This window comes from Prunus persica, chromosome G7, assembly GCF_000346465.2.
Source record: "Prunus persica cultivar Lovell chromosome G7, Prunus_persica_NCBIv2, whole genome shotgun sequence".
Classification (NCBI taxonomy): Eukaryota; Viridiplantae; Streptophyta; class Magnoliopsida; order Rosales; family Rosaceae; genus Prunus; species Prunus persica.
In genome coordinates, this window is record NC_034015.1 from 9,686,833 (window position 1) to 9,702,832 (window position 16,000).

General features: G+C 35.7%; 1 long non-coding RNA gene across 3 annotated transcripts; it reads left to right on the forward strand.

Annotated features, from left to right (window-relative positions):
• LOC109950469 lies at window positions 6,554-10,545 on the forward strand. Of its 3 annotated transcripts, XR_002272712.1 has the most exons (4): window positions 6,587-7,042; window positions 8,141-8,186; window positions 8,679-9,574; window positions 10,162-10,545. It is a non-coding gene; the product is annotated as an uncharacterized LOC109950469 (long non-coding RNA). The 3 variants fall into 3 exon arrangements; XR_002272711.1 differs by having other exon boundaries at window positions 6,554-7,042; window positions 8,141-8,223; window positions 8,806-10,545; XR_002272710.1 differs by having other exon boundaries at window positions 6,559-7,042; window positions 8,679-10,545.

Consider the following 16,000-nt stretch of genomic DNA (forward strand, 5'->3'; position numbering starts at 1 on the left):
ACTTTGAACTTCACCGGTTCTACCTATTCATTATATTTGTGTATAAATGTGTTACTAATGAAATTTTCTTTGCAGAAGACATCCAGTTTACTCCATACCTAGTGATGCGATATCTACTTGTTTTTCTTATCAGTAAACACTTAATATGCCTGAGAAGCAAGACTATCTCTGATCATCCATTCAGGAAGCAAGACTATCCCTGATCATGTTTCTGCAAGATCAGGGAACTGTGAAGGCAGTCTTATGCTCTAATCTCCTGAGGTCCTTCTAGACTAGGAGAATTGAGAGCTTGTTTTCTACTCCCACCAGCTTCCTTCCTTGATTGATGAGCTGATTGTCTGCTCTCATCAGCTTCCTCACCTGATTGCTTACCTTATATTGCAATCAATATCACAATTTTTTTTGCATTTTTTCTCTTTTGCAGCTCTGTTCATAAGAAATTTTATTTCTTTAGAACGAACATCCGAAGAAAGAATCCATGCAGTGATCCTAACTCTGAGGATTATTTGTTTTTGACAGAGAGAAGAATTGTGACTTTTGCTTTTGCAGGATATAACAAGATCATCAAGCACTACATTTACTGGGCCGATACGAGCTTGAATGATACTTGAGAAAAGTTTCTCCCACCTAAGATGTAAGCAATACTTGTGTTATTTCATGCTTATATACATATGTGATATTTTATCTTGAAAGGTAACCAAATGGGAAGATAAGTCCATTCCAAAAGAATGGCTTGTATGTATCCATGAAATATTAATGCAAATTTTACAGATTGCAAGTTGGATACATTGATAATACACTGCACAGATTAAAGTCCCATAAGAACAGAATATGGGTATAGCAGTGATCAATATGATGCACGCCTGTTGCGTAGCAAATGATGTGGATTGAAGTCCCGAAAGGACAATCCTTTGACATGTCAATATTGATATTATGCACGCCTAATGCGTAGCAAATTATATGGGTTAAAGTCCCATAATATGGGTTAAAGTCCCAGAAATTAATTGACATGTATGTATTAATCTGTGGCATGCCTGCAGCATGACAGATATATGGGTTCTAAATGTTCCAACTCCCTAGATGGAGATTTTCCACGCCCTATGCAAAATAACGCTCCACTGGAGGTTATAATCCACATTCTCACATAATAAAAGCCCCCTGAAGTGGCTTGGGTACCTAAAAGCAAAGAAATGCTTATAATTGATGCATGCGCATGCAAATGAGAATGGTGGGATAATGAATTGATGAATGACAATTTTTGATCATGAATTGATGAATGACAATTTTTGGTTTTGGAGTAGCTACTCAAATCATCAATGGGCTGTGTTGATTGGCACAACGTTCAATTATTAAATGTCGACAATATCATTGGCCAAAATGGAAAGAGGTAATTCCATTATAGATGAGAATGAACGTGAAAGAACAAACCCACAGTACGAACCCCAAAAGATGTTAATATTGAAATTTATACTTGGGTGTTCGGAATAAAAAGGAACATACTTACTTTGTATGACACAATGTTTCTGGCAGAAACAATGAATGTTGGGTGTTTTCCATATTTACAGATTCAATTGGGCCCCCCCCCCCCCCCCCTTTACTGCACAATTACGGAGACCAACATATTATCTTTAAGGGTTATTAAATGCACAGAGCATATCGCCAGAAGCGATTCCCTCACAGATGTATAAATAGCTGGGTTAAAGCTATATAATGTGTCATAAAGTTTAATCCTTTTTTAAACAAAATCCGTTGAGAGGATTGACATTGCATAGAGCAAGTCCCTAAAGGATATGTGCTTGAAGCACAAAATTTGTACTCAATATTGATATGCATAAATTACCTCAGTGAGTACATTGATTATAATGTGATTGCAACACATTAAAGCTTCTGCAGAAGTCACGAAATATTTGTCTCGACTTAAAGATCGAGCATTATGCCAACGAGATTCTTGCTTATACTAAATAAGTATTGAAGCATTTTTATGAGGATTATCCGTTGGACACTTTAAAGTTTTCCGGAAGTATAATGGACCGTACATCGTATTTTCCAGATAGAGCTCAACTCCATCACCATCATTTTGGGATGATGTGAGGTATATTTGATGCTATCTCAGCATAACACCATATACGGGCATATTTTTGAGTGAACTTACAAATAGCCCATGTGTTATTAGATATGCAGACTCTGGAAATTTCTATGGTCGCATACTGGAAAAGCTAGTCATAAATTTTTCAGGGGGAGATCTTCACAAAAAGGAGCGTGGTTTTAATAAAGACCTTCATACACTGTATTCTTTTTCCTTCATCCAGGTTTTTATCCCATTGGGTTTTTCCTGGTAAGGTTTTAACGAGGCAGTGTCGCTCAAGGGTTTAGGGTATACTATGAAAATCTCTATGGTCGCTTACTGGAAACAGCTAGTCATGAAGTTTTCAGGGGGAGATATTCATACACTGTACTCTTTTTCCTTCATCCAGGTTTTTATCCCACTGGGTTTTTCCTGGTAAGGTTTTTAACGAGGTAGTGTCACTCAAGATTGACTCACAGAAGCAGTGTCAACTACGATATTCAGAAAGCTGATCAACAGTATGCCTTACAGATATTTTGCCAAGCATCAAGGGGAGCGCACTATCAATAAAGATCTTCAAACACTGTACTCTTTTTCCTTCGTCCAGGTTTTTATCCCACTGGGTTTTTCCTGGCAAGGTTTTAACGAGGCAGTGTCGCACGCGCGTCAATATACATAGAATTTTATGTTACACATGATTATGTACTCTTTTTCCCTTTGACCAGTTTTTGTCCCACTGGGTTTTTACTGGCAAGGTTTTTAACGAGGCATATTCCATATCATTTGTGGTCTCCAAGGGGGAGTGTTGTAAATAATTAGTTGTGGAGCCCACATGTTCCCTAGGCTTTGCCGATAAAAGGGTTCATCCCTTCATTGTTCAATACACATAGAAATCAGAATAAGAAACTCAGTTTCTCTACTTTCTCTCTCTCTCTCTCAATTTCCTCTCCAAATTCTCCAGTTTTATAACAGTGGCTTCTCAGCTTGAATTTACTAAAAAAAGTAAGTACTTAATTTGTCTACCAAATTATGGAATATATATATATATATATATATTTATTTATTAATGGGATTTTTCATCATAACATAACATGCGCATGCGTTCGTATTCCTGGTTAGTGTAAATTTATAACCCTTGCTAGATTAATTTATTCTCTTTGTTTTTTTTATTGAATAAAATTAATATTATATAGGTCCCAATGCTGGAAAATATGAATGAAAACGTGTTGAAAGCAATCTGTGAGCATCTTAAGTTGGTGAAGTTTAGCGAAGACAAGTAGTTCGAGAGGGAGAACCACTTGATAAGATGCTCTTCATCATCCAAGGTACCATATCTTTTATTAATGTAAAGACTTTTGTTTTTTTTTGGGGGCTTCGGATTAGTTCTCTTGTTTGTCATGTTTCGTAATGCCATTTCTAATTGTCCAATTACTAAATATAATAAGTAAATGTAATTTTCCAAACCACATTAGTTATAAAGAGAAGCTCCTCGTCAATCTTGAAGAGTCAAGCCATGTTCTTTAATTAATTATGTGATACTTTGATTTTTATCATTCATCAACCTAAATGGTTTTTAGCTTTTCTTGACACTCTTCTAATTTCACTTTGTAATTTAAAAGCTCAATGATCAAGATTAGGATAATGGTGCTTTTTTAGAGGCAGCTTCCTCGTTCTCAATTGGAGCATTTTGCAGCTTCTTCCTTAGAGCAATTCCAGCGATCAGTTGGGCCCAAGGTTGGGGGGGGAGAAAAAAAAAACAACTCAGTTCCAGCGAGGAGTCCAAGCCCGGGTTGGGAGTGGGACCCACAAAGACGGGCTAGCCCGAAGGCCAGTTTCGCCCGAGCTTGAGCCCGAGGGCTGATGACGTCATGCGCGACGTCATCGCGCTGGTTTAAATTTTTTTACCTTTGGCGCGTGCAATGCACAAGGCAATGGTAAAAAAAAAAAAATTTAAACTCGCGTGCGCTGATGTCAGCCTTGCGCAAACTCCAACGGGTAGAAGACAGGTGTCAAGCCCTGGGCACTCCGATCTGTTTCTCCTCCTCCAATCCAACAGCTGCCATTTTTTTGGCAATAAAATTATGAAAAAATCGAAATTTTTTTTTAAAATATACCAAAAAAATTTGAATTTTTTTTCTATAAATACCTATCAATACCCTTCACTTTCAACACCAATCTTCATACATTTTCTTCTACTTCTACTATTATTCACTCTTTACTCAACATTTTCCTCTCTTTCAAATTGTATTTTTATTTCTTATATTTATGGCTTCTTCTATCGAAACCAGAAGAGCGTGGAGCATCATGGAAGATGTTTCCTTGTGTGAGGCTTGGCTCCAAATTTGTCATTATCCTGTGTCAGGCAATGAGATGAAATTTTTTCATATGTGGAAAAAAATTCATGCCGAATTTTGTGAAAAAATTCCGGGGTCGACTCGTATGGAAATGGCATTGTCTAGTAGGTGGAAAATTCTCAATAAAGAGTTGGAAAAATGGAGGGATGCCTTGGCAAAAGTGATGGACAACCATAGAAGCGGGGAAAATCTTAGTAACGAGGTAAGTATTTTGTAATTTTCGTTTTATTAAGTTTAATGTCCTAATATATATATATATTAATGTTTATTGTATTTTTAATATTTTGTTAATATTTCTTGCATTTTCAATATGTTGTTAATATTTCTTGCATTTCCAATTGTTTCTTAATATGTCTTGCACTTCCAATATATTTGTAAGGTTAATTGCATTTTCATTATTTATTTTTTGTTACTTGCATATCCAGTATATTTTAAATATTTCTTGCATTTCTATTTTATTTTTTTAATGGATGATTCAAGCACAGATGTGGTTTGGTGCAATTGGGCAAGGCAAAAAAAGTTTCAACCATCATGAATAGGGGTGGGCACTCAATCCGACGAACCGGAAATCTGAACCGAACCGCATCGAACCAAACCGAAAAAAAACTGAGTTGACCAAAAAGTCAAAAATCGGTCCAAAACCGAACCGGACCGGTTTGGACCGGTTCCGAATCCGGTTTCATGTCTTTAAAAACCGAACTGGGCCGAACCGAACCGATGAAACAAAAAAAATATATAATTTCAATATATATTTACATTTAATGCTATATTTTTAATTTCACTAAAAAAAAACTAATATTTATCCAAGTTCAATGTCAAAATATCTCTCTTTTTCCACTTTAATATTTATTTTTTATATGAAATTGAATAATTTGTTAATTTTCAAGTAAAAAAATAATATTTCAGTTGAGAATTGTATTAAAAAATAATTTTAAAAAATAATTTTTATAATTCGGTTCAAAATCGAACCGGAACAGAAATTGGACCAGAAACCGGTTCAAACCGAACCGGATAGTTTTTGAAATTTTTTTTATTAAAACCGAACCGAACCAAACTGGATAAATAGTATCGGATCGGTTCTAATTTGAGGCAAAAACCGGTCCAAACCGAACCGTGCCCACCCCTAATCATGAATGTTGGGTGGTGGTGAAAAATTGCAAACGCTTCATAATTATTCTCACGGGTCCGGTCGTTACATTAAACGAGACGTCACTCCGTGAATCAATGACATCGGATTCACCTCTCAATTCCCCTATGAGTCAAGACTCACCCATCGAAAAGGAGCTGAGGCCCATTGGCCAAAAGGCTGCGAAGGCAAAGAAAAGGGGTAATTCGAGCAGTAATACATCAAAAATTTTGGAGAAAATTGCAAGGCAGAGCGACATAAGAGTTGAAATGGAGCAGAAACGCCAAGAGAACTAGATGGCAATGCGAGCAAAATTTGCACAAGAAAGGGAGTATTTGCGCAAAAAAGAGATGGACAAGACAGATCGGGAAACCATGGCGATGGATACAAACCATATGTCCCCTGAAACAAAAAAATTTGGAAGCTAGAACGAAGGGATGTTATGAGAAGAAGACTTTTCCAGGATGATGGGCCCAGCAACACGGATTGGTTAAATGATCAAAACTATTAAATTAGTTGGCATACCTTTTATGTATTTGTATTTTTCATGTTTTCTATTAAAGTTGTTGTAATTCATGTATTTTATTTTAGTAGTAGTAATTCTTAATGACTTGTATTTGCTTTCTTTATTTAATAAACAAAGCATTCAATAAAATACTTTTTTATTCAACATATTCCATACATCAAACAAAACATAATTAAAAGGAAAAACCACAACCAAAGTATAATAAAAAAATATAAAAAAACTACAAACAAGGCACAATAATAATAACAAACCACAATCAAACCATAATAAATAAAAAAACAACACAACCAAACCATAACTAACACTACAAGAAAAAACCTTTTTCGCGACCAACCAGAGTTTGGTCGCCAAAGAAGCTTATGGGCGACAAGATTATGCAATTTGGTATCCAAAGGTTTCGTCAACTATAAGACTTCAGCCAACTAAATGGCGACCAACTATTATTCAAAGGCGACTGAAATTTTTTGTGGCCAACTAACAATTTGGCGACCAAACACGTGTTTGGTCGCCATTTTTTGAATCGGTGCACATGGGAAAATGAAAAATTAAGGGAGATGAAAATATATGGTCGCCAAGTTTGCCAGAATGGTCTCGAAAAGAAAATTCGCGCCTAAATATTTCATGGGGTTTGCGACCAATATATTTTCGTCGCCAATAAGAGGTCTTACGAATTGAAATTTTAAAAACTACGTCGTTTTTACTGACCTGACTGTTTGGCCACCAAACGGTTTTGTGGATGACTCTTGAGACTAATTTTTTTTTTTTTTTTTAAAATCTCCTTTCCGAACCCTTAACGTCTCCAATTCACTTCTCTACACCTACTCTCTGCATATCGCACACCACCGCTGCTCCTGCTCCGGCAGAACAATTGTCCACCGACGACGACCAGTCATATACAAACTCTCTTCCCCTATGTTCTTTTGGCATGAGTTACTTATTTCCCACTTGCTTCTTCTACTGCCTCTCTTCAGGTATGGACACCATCTTTCTGACCCTAATTTTCTAGAATCTCTAGAATCTCCTCAGCCACTTCCTTCTTCTACTGCCTCTCTTTAGGTATGAATGCCAGTTTCTTTGAATTTTTTAGTTTTGAGTTTTGGGTTTTGCCCATATTTTGATCTGGCACTTACAAATGAACCCTGATTCTGTTATCTCTCTCACGCACATGAGAAATTCATTGTTTGTTAAAACATGACGGTGAGATTTCTGTTCCAGAATCAGGAAAATATGCTGCTTCTGTGAATGTATGATAAAATATGGGAATTGGCCTTGCCGAAAAGAGGGAAACTCCTTGTCTTCTTAAAGTTTTGTTCTTGATACCACACATGTTGATTCTATATAGAAAGTTGATTACTAATATATGCTTATTCCTTAATGTCTAACCTTGAGTCTGTTGCTTGGCATTATGTTGAAAGCTGAATATATGCTACTAATTTTGACAGAAGATATAAGGCTATGTGGTTTTATGTTAGGGCTTTACCTTGGATATTTGGCCCTTTTATGATTGCTTTTATTATGATGGTTTGGATTAATATAAGGAAAAAATAATCTTGTTTTTATACTGTTATATTTTTATGTTTTCGATTGTGATGTTCATTGAAATTAAGGGCAGAGGCTTAGACTATTTTGAGTCAGGAGACTAATATGGTCTCAACCTCTCCCAAAATTAAATCTTTTGCTATGTTTTTCTTTTGTAAAATCAATTATCTAGCTGCTTCATTTTTTTGTACTTTTTAAATGATTAGAGTGTTCTACACATGAAAATAATATTTACATTGCTTGTTCTCTAGTGGGATCCTTTTTGTTTTCTCAATCAACTTAAATGAGAGGATTTCTTTGCTAGTCTGCAATTTTAGAAGAGTATGTTCGTTAAGTAATATTCTTGGAGAAGTTTTTGGTTAATTTTGAGTCTCCAGGATTATGAGAAACTGATGGGTCTTCTTAGGGATTTGGTTAGCAGCAGGCCATGGTATTGGCAGAGATTAGGAAAATTAACTGTTTTGTACTATTTTTGCTGTTTTTTGAAATTTTATGGTGCCTAACAGAGTTTGTTTTATGTTTTGCCTTAGGTTTCAATTTGAAATACTTGCTTAAGAGGCTATATTCTGTCAAGAGGTATGGATAGCTAAAAATGTTGCTTTTTGGTTAAGAGGTATATTTGCTTCAAAATATTGTTACCATTATCCACATGAAACTGTTTGCTACTGTCTATATATAGTATCCTTGTTGCTGTCCCTTTGCTGTCCCTTTGGTCTGCAATATAATATTTCTTTCTTTGCTTTTATTTTAGAGCGATCAGATTTAGTCTTGCTGATGTCCCTTTGGTTTGGAACATAATCTCTCAGTTGTGCAGACAGTAGTGAAATTGTATAGTTCGATTGAAAAAAACCAAAACTAATATGTTTTAGTATTATTACGGTTAATTCATATTTCTATGTTTCTTTTGTTTGTTCAAATTAAAAATCATGTCCTCCGAGCCATAAACGTGCCAGTTTGCCGTGCACTGCCTCTGTTGTTGGTTTTTTGACCCATGTGATGCTTTCAGCTCCCTAGATCCAACTCCAATTGCTATTTTTTATTAAGTCATGTTTTACTGCCTATAATTAGGACCTGCAGTTTGAAGTTTTTGATTTAGACAATTCATGTATGCTGTTAAAACATAAATGGTGCAAAGCCAATGCCGAGAACAGAAAAAAGAAGCAATATGATCATATGGGGGTTAACGTCCATGTAGATGTGCACTGATCAAGCTTGAGCAGTAAGGCCTTTCAGTCTTCTGGTTAGTAGGTTTGCTTTTCCTCGGATGTTTTCCAATTATGAGGTGGTATGATACTCTTCCTCTTGGCATTATTCTCATGGCTATGAAATTTCAGTTTGCAATGAATGGCTATATCAATCTAAAAGATTAGTTTTGTGTAGAAATTGAATGCAAGTAAATTGTATTGCATACCTCTGTGATGTCTGTGGTTGACTAGTCTGTGTTGCATATCTATACTAAGGCCAGCTCCATGAACAAACTGTGTACTGGATTGGGCCCCGATTTGGGGCCATATCTATTAAAAGTTTAATTTGAACTTATTCGGTGGTCAATATAAATATCTAATTCCGGGACCAAATTAGTTTAACTCAAATAAAATGGAAAAACAACTTAAAGGTAGAGTAGCTAAACAGCATCACTTCTCAGTGTTCATTCCAACCTCAAAATACCTTTTTATACAACTTCAGTCCTCATTCTACATGATTTATTTTGACACATAGATTGAGGATTTACCAGTTCAAACTTGAAAGTATCTATACATATTACCATTATAAAAATATTTTTTTATGGAGCAGTGTTTTAATTCTAATTAAGTCTGTTGTTGTTCAAGAGAGTTTTTCTGATGTTGGTCCTATGAGCAGGTGTTAATTTGCTTGGCTGAGTATGATGGAGGAGATAAAATAAGAGTTCTCCTGTGTTGTGATGAATTTCATATGGAATGCATTGACAAATATTCATTACTTCTGTAATACTTCTCCCAGTTTACCAAGTGCTTTTGATGAATTATATTCCTATATATGATGATATCTTATATTCTCCATATGCTACAGTCTTCAGATTAGCTGACATGAATTAATTTTCCAATTTCATTGCCTCATTTTTTTTCTTCCAGCTATTTGCATTCGACTAGAAATTTTTCTAAGAAACTATCAGCCTCTGTCATAATTCTTTCATTGATTATATATTGTTGTTCTCTCATTTTTCTGGAGTTAACTTGATTGAGTTGTCATGCACTGCCTGAAATTTTGGATACCGTGTGAGTTATAAGTTGCAAATGAAATTGAGACAAAAAACAATGAACTCCATTTTATAAGAAAATTAGTCTGCTTTGAGTTTAAGTTTGTTTTTTCTTGATACGTAAGTAGGAGATTTTAAATTGGGCTTGTTTGTGCTTTTGTGCATCTGCATATATAGCAATAAAAGGAAAGTGATGGTTCCAATAGAGTAGATCAAAGGTGTACCACATTAACACCAATTAGTCTTTTGTATTACTCTGTATATACATATTATACAAGTACATATTTGACATTGCTTTTTTTGTTTCTTTTGTAGAGGCAGATGATGAATGAGTTTGAGAAGCTGAAGCAACAATTGGTAGAGTACGAGTTCATGTCATGGTCCATATCCCACAAGCTTGGTCTCTAGTCTTCATGTGGAGAAATAATGAATGCATAGATTGGGGTTACAAAGGGAAAGAAAATTCGAAGCCTGGTCTTTAGTTTTTTTTATTTTTTTTTAATTTTTAATTTTAATTTTAATTTTAATTTTTTGGTGAACTTGGACTCTAGTCTTTGAGTGTTATTCATTCATTTATGCTTCTTGTTTTTGGATATAGGGTGCGAAATTTATGTGTACCTAAATTACTAGTATACTTATGTGCCTTTGAATGTTTAAAACTTTATTTATATCATTTTCAATTGATTTTGTTTCCCTAAATTTGTTTTCCGAAATTACAATATATTTATTTATTGGTTTTGAGAAACTCTCCATCCTTTTTAATGAAAAAAACACACACACACACACACATTTTAGCGACGAAAGAAGTAGCTTCAGCAACGAAATCTCCAAGTCACCATAACCTGTTGGCGACGAACATTACATTTCGTCGCCCAATCCCTTTTAAGTACCCGCCAAATTTTGGTCTTTTCGCGGGAGGCTACCTTCATAGGCGACCAATTGAATTCTATTTGGTGACGAAACTATTTGGTCGTTTAAAGAATTTGGTGACGAAAATCAGGTTTGGTCGCATGGTACTTTTAGCCACAGGCGACGACCTTAGCAACGAAACAATTTGGTCGCCAAATTGCTTTGGCGACGAAATTTGACCTTTTAGCGACGAAAAGTGGTGGTCGCCAAAAGGAATTCTCCTTGTAGTGTAAATAAAACCTAACCAAAGCATCTATGCTCCATCATTCATCTTCATTGCCTTTCACTGCCCATAGATGCTCCATCAAGTCAAGTTGATGTCTTTCATGAATATACAAAGATTGCATCTCTGTATATCGATCTATCATACAGGTCATGAAACGACTATCCCTCACCAACGAATCCGGCTCAAACGGTTCTCCACTTGGCCCCATGGGCCTTTCATAAATTCGTGTCAAGGCCGTGTTCATGGGATCCGGTTCGTAGACCTCTGCAGTATCATAATCATACTCATCCTCCACAATCATATTATAGAGGATGATGCAAGTCATCATAATGCTTCTAAGGACCTCCTCATCAAACATACAGGCCGCACCTTGAATAATCAACCACCGAGCTTGAAGAATGCCAAAACACCTTTCGACATCTTTCCTGTATCCTTCTTGATAGGTAACAAATAATTTTTGCTTCTGGGATCGGGGAATCGAAATGGATTTGACAAATGTGGTCCACCTAGGGTAGATGCCGTCAGCTAGATAATACCCCGTCTAGTAGACTATTGTTGACTTGATAGGTGATATTGGGGCCTCTCAAAACATCGTTGAAGACCGGGGATTCACCTAGCACGTTGAGGTCATTTTGGGATCCGGCAACTCCGAAGAAGGCATGCCAAACCCATGTGTCAAAGCCAGCAACGGCTTCAAGGATGATACTTTTTTGGCCTTTTCTATTTCCGTAATCACCTTACAAGGCAGTTGGGCAATTCTTCCATTGCCAGTATATGCAGTCGATGCTACCAATCATTCCTAGAAATCCTCGAGCTTCGGCTTTTTGTAGAAGCCATTGAAGGTCCCTGGGAGTAGGTAGTCCCTAGTGTACAGAGTTTCAACTGCATCACAAAATCTTACCAAGGCCTCCAACGTAGTGGACTTCCCTATCTGGGCAATCTCATACACCTGATTAGCAGATGCTCCATACGCCAACATTCGTATAACAGCTGTAAGCTTTTGCTCCAGAAGAAGTCCCAAAACCCCAGCAGCATCACACTTTTGAACAAAGTATGCATTATAATTGTAAATATCATGCATGACTTTATTGAACAAATGGGGTTGCATTCTAAATCGCCTTTGAAAATCAACATCAGAGTACAAAGAAGTTGGGATAAAATAATCTTCCAAAAGATTCTTACCCCTAGACGGCCTATGTCTGTCCACATTCCAGCGACAGCCGACTTGTGAACCAAGGCGGCGACCTTGGTTCTCTTCATCAAGTAAAGCCACTGCTATGACAACTTGTTCATCTTCTTCTCTCTGCAACATATTTCTTTCATCTGCTCTACAATTTCTCTCATTTGTTTCTCCTCTTGCCTCTCCAAGTATCTCCTAAAATCTTCCATTTGAGAATAGAGTAAGAATTCTAAACTCTGAGAAATGAAAATATAAAAAGATGTGGTGTGAGAAGTATGAGTTGAGACTCTGGTTTTATAGAAAATTTTGGCCAAATAGAGATGCTACATGGCTTGATTTGATTGGATGAAAATCTTATCAGAAATTTGAAATTCATCCGAAACTTGAAATTTGAAATTTGAAATTTATTTGAATTTTGAATTTTGAAATTCATTCGAAATTTGAACCCAAATTTATCTGAATTTTGAAATTTGAACCTAAAAATCTTATCCATAAATTTTATACGATTTTGATTAGTCTTGACACATAGGAATCCGAAAATTATATCCGAAAATATAATCCAAATTAATTATTGAGGTAAAAAAATTTGTGAAAAAAATAATAAAAAAATAAATAGTAACTGCCCTTTGCCATGGCAACAGATGAAAACACACAATACTATTTGCAAGGGCAACCACTATTCACGTGAATAGTGGCTACCCTAACTCCCCACTTGCCATGGCAAAGGCGAATGGGTGGAGTTGCTCTTGCAAACCCTTTCTTCATGACTTTTGCGCGACGGATCATGCGTGACGAAATTGTACTTTGCGCAACAAACTTATTTCGTCGCGCAAAGTATTTTTTGTAGTAGTGGTGATAACAATTTTGGTCACTGGGGTTAGGCTTGAATTTAAATTTGGTTACCGAAATTTCAATTTTTCGATTTTCGTCACTATACTTGCAGTTGCTGACAAATCAAGTCGAATCCATCAATTCCGCCAGTTAAATCCCAATAATAATAAATAATAACTAATAACAAAAAAAATAAACAAAGTATATTGGTTATGTGCTTTTTTAACATAATCAACATCAGGATGAACCAAATTAGCAACCAAATCCAAATTCCACCCAGCTTTCTCCATCGAAGTTATCAAAATTTCAGTAATTCTGTGTGTTAATCTACAAGCATCAAGTAGAACCGAATCAAAGACTCTAACGGACAACAAAACTTCACAAGAAGAGTTCAAAGTAGCAGATAACCTCCTAGATAGTTTCAAATTAGACTTTTGAATCTCACCCAATTTTTCCCTCAGAGCCATAACTTCATTGTCTTTTTTATCAATTTCTGTATGTAACCTGTTGGACATGGTTCCCAAAGTTCTAAGCTTGCTCTGATTCTCTTGCACCTGAGCTTTCAAGCTTAGAGCTCTTAAGTAAACTAGCTTAACAAACTAACAGCTAAGCTTAACAGTAACTAGAACACGTGCTACCCATGTGATAAACTAACAACCTTTATGAAAAAAAATGTAGACAACTTGAGGCAGAAAAATGGAGGAACAATAAAGAGACAAGTGAAGCCGTAAGTTCTAAATCAATTGATTAATTTATCTCTCATGAGTCATGAATGACTGACCTTTCTTGATGCTCAAAGCTCCATTTTCTCATGATTCATGAATGACCCGAGCAGTGGCGGATTTAGAGTTTAATATTTGGGGGGCCACAAGCTTTAAAACCATAGGATTTTTTGTGCAATCTATGCTATACTCTTTATACATTCAAAGAGTTTAGAAGATGATGGGGGGGGGGGGGGGGGGGAGGCCATCTCAGGCCTATGAATAGTTCCGCCCCTGGACCTGAGCTCCATTATACTTAATCAGATCATATGTAATTAATTCTTCAATTTCAATTTCATCATACAGATTAGCGCACCGCACAGAAATTTGCATGTTCGGTTTTCTTTTATAGGACAGAAATTTATGTAGCATCATATTACTACTAATTGCAATTTACATGCCACATACGTACTGTTTGTTTAGTTGGCAAACTAGAGACTCTTGAGAATGTGTGTGAGAGTTTCCTTTCTCATATAAAGGAAAAGATATTTACAGCAATATGTTTGTCAATGTCACGCATATTTACAGCCCTATAACTTCACCAAATGCAACCATCTACGATTTTGGTATATTTGCAAGCCCTACGCTCTTCAGTCTAACATGACCAGGTGATAAACGGATCTTCCACTAAAGATGTTTCAATGTTTTTTTTGTGGGGCTTACGAAATCTTACACGATATTTGACAGGAATATTATATAGAAGTCAAACATTATATAAAAGTCTTAAAATATTTTTGTAGTTAAACATTCGATTTCAATAACGCATAGAAGTCAAACATTTAAACGTAAGAGACAGCGATTTGCATAACAACCAATAAAACAAATCAATTTGCATAACCATCCGAGAAAGAAAAAACCAATTATTTACTCTAAAATTAATGGTGCGTTTGGATGAGGGAAAAAAACTTGGAATTTTGACAAAACTCAGAATTTCTAAATTGACATGAACCAATTTCGGTGTTTGGATTAAAAAACATAAAAATTTAGAAATTCCGCGTGGAAAAAAACATGGAATTTGGAGATCATAAATCCCAAGTTTAAATTCTATCTAAAAGTCGTCATTTCTAAAATCCCAAGAGAGATTGAGTTTAAAAAAAAGATAACTTTACAAATAAAGGTTAAATTCCGTGTTTTAAATCAGTCACCCAAACAAGAAACTTTACAAATTCTAGAACATTAATTTCTGTCATTTTAAATTCCGTCATTTATGTAATCCTTTATACTTTTAAATTTCCTCATCCAAAAGCACTGTAAGGATTAAATTTTTTTATTTTAAAGATAACCCAATTTAATAAGTTAACCTACTTGAATACGTTAACCTATATGGAGCCTTTGTTTGGGCAACTTGGGAGGGAAGAGACATGGGCAAGGAAGATGGGTATCGTTGGGGGAGAAAGAAAGTATGTGAATCCCTAATTTTATTTATTTTTTGTATTACAATAATTATGATTTTTTTTTTTTGTCAAAAAGAATAATTAGGGTTTGTTTTGGTAAAATGGGGAGCATCAATGAGGGTTTAGTCTACTAACTATATGTGCGCTTGTCTCTTAAATAGGTCTCACATTACCTCATTTTTAGATCCTTTTTAGGTGAGCGGGATTGTTCTTTTAAGTAAGGGCTTGTTTGACAGTGATTCTGGATAGACCGAAAAGCACTTCTAGGGAGAATCACTTTAAATGGTTTTAAGTGATTTTATAGAGAAGCACATGGGAGGTACTTCTCCCCAGAATTACTTAAAATCACTTAAAGTGATTATATGAAGAAGCACGTGGGAGGTGCTTCTTCTCAGAAGTGATTCTGGCCTATCCAGAATCACTCCCAAACGACTCTAAGTTTTTTGAAATCTTCCGCTTTACAAGCCGTCTTCACCCCTTGTATACGTCCTAGGTTCAAACAAAACTGTAAGGCAGTGTGCCACACCTTCGCTCCCGAGTCCAATCCTCCTCTCCATTTTTTTTTGGGAGATTCACTATTATACCCAATATGGGGGCCCAAATTATAAAAATATCCTATATAAAATGGACTTTAGAAACACACCCAAAGCCCATTTACAACATAACAAAAAAGCTTTTAACTTCTTATAAATTACAAAACTGCCATCAATTTCTTAAAACAAGCCCAACCCCAAAATCTCATAAAAATACCCAAAGCACTCAATAGGGCATCAAAGTAATTTAATAATCAATATTAAATTCAATAAGGCCAGCTATCATTTTTTGGGTTTGTTTATAGGAATTCAATTGTGTA